Source organism: Pleurodeles waltl, chromosome 12 (genome assembly GCF_031143425.1).
Source record: "Pleurodeles waltl isolate 20211129_DDA chromosome 12, aPleWal1.hap1.20221129, whole genome shotgun sequence".
In the NCBI taxonomy this organism is placed as follows: Eukaryota; Metazoa; Chordata; class Amphibia; order Caudata; family Salamandridae; genus Pleurodeles; species Pleurodeles waltl.
In genome coordinates this window covers 278,367,186-278,368,701 of record NC_090451.1, presented here as the reverse complement: position 1 = coordinate 278,368,701, position 1,516 = coordinate 278,367,186, and positions in this window count along the sequence as shown.

Here is a 1,516-nt window from a genome sequence, read left to right as displayed (position 1 = left end):
GGAGGCAGATTCTTGAGAAGAGACAAGTTCTTGGGCCCCTCTGACGTGAGTCTACCCAGAGAAAGTCAATTCATTTTTCCCCACAAGCCAAAGACGTATCTGGTGTGACATCTTGACAATCCAGGATCCTGTCTCCCTGCAAGTCCTAAAGGAACTGTCACTATGAGTTTGTAGATGGGTTCCAGTGGATCCGCAGAATAGAAAAATAATGTAGGCTGTGAAGTCTTAGACATGCCCCTGGCATCGGTTTTTAATCAAGTGTTGCTTTGATCAATCTGTTGCCTGACCTGCTGGGCCATGATCGATCCAGGTCATGTAAGCACAAAGCAGACGTGAATACCAAATCCAACACATGCACTAGGCCTTATAATAGTTTCTAAATGTTTAGGTAAATTGTGTTAACAGTGCTGAGGGTCTGACATGGGAGAGAGACTGCCGTTCTGCTACCACTGAATCATGTGCATCTCCTATAGCATTAAGGGCACATTGAAGAAACACAGACCGAAACATGAGACTCCACTACTCATGTGCCCATGCACTCTCAGGCACATTGCCTACAGTCATAGCTAAGGGCTTAGCCATGACCCCCTACACAGATTTACACAAGAAGGAGGGGGTATGCAGCCTCCCCACCGGGATATAGTTAACATGCCCCTTATGTCAAGATTATTAATCAGCTGTCAAAAACTATAAGAAATGCCAAGGCATGCTTATGGGGGTGATAGCTACCCATGTTAAAATTACATTGTTTGGTATTCCCCTATGTTGTAGTCCTTTTTTCAAGTAAGTTATAAATACATGTTTGTCACCTTCAACTGGAGTTATTCCGGTCTTCCCAGAGCAAACATAAAGTACATCCACTTCCAGTAAAAGCTGTAGCAGTTCTTCACTCGTTCACAATCCAACTCCCTCATCGCATTCCATGTAATACAGCAGGCATAGAGCATGCTACTTAACTCCCTTTCCTGATAACTAAATAATTCAATATAATAATTGTCTAATATTAATCAATGCGACAGAGTCTAGAACATATTCTATCTATCTATCTATCTATCTATCTATCTATCTATCTATCTATCTATCTATCTATCTATCTATCTATCTATCTATCTATCTATCCAATACAACACAGGCCCAGAGTTACGGAGACACTTTGCATACGGCAGTCTGAGACGTGCTCTGGCGGCCCACGTATCCAATGTATAGTTCTTCTCCCTCGCAAAGAAACTTCTTTCTTAGACACTCGTGGTGCAGTTTAAAAAAGTAGATTTAATTCACACAGATGGTCCTCATCCAACGCGTTTCTGCCGTTGCCTTGTTCACGGTATGGGGGAATACGAAATTCAATGCATTTAAAGAAACACAACACATTGTGATCTAAACATTAAAAAAGGACAACAGTACCAGTAGCCCTACAGAACACATGAAAAAGCAGTTGAAATATGGGAGCAGGTTTAGAAAGTATACTAATCAACATGTTCGTTTGTTAGTAGCAGCGTTTATATGAAATTCATGA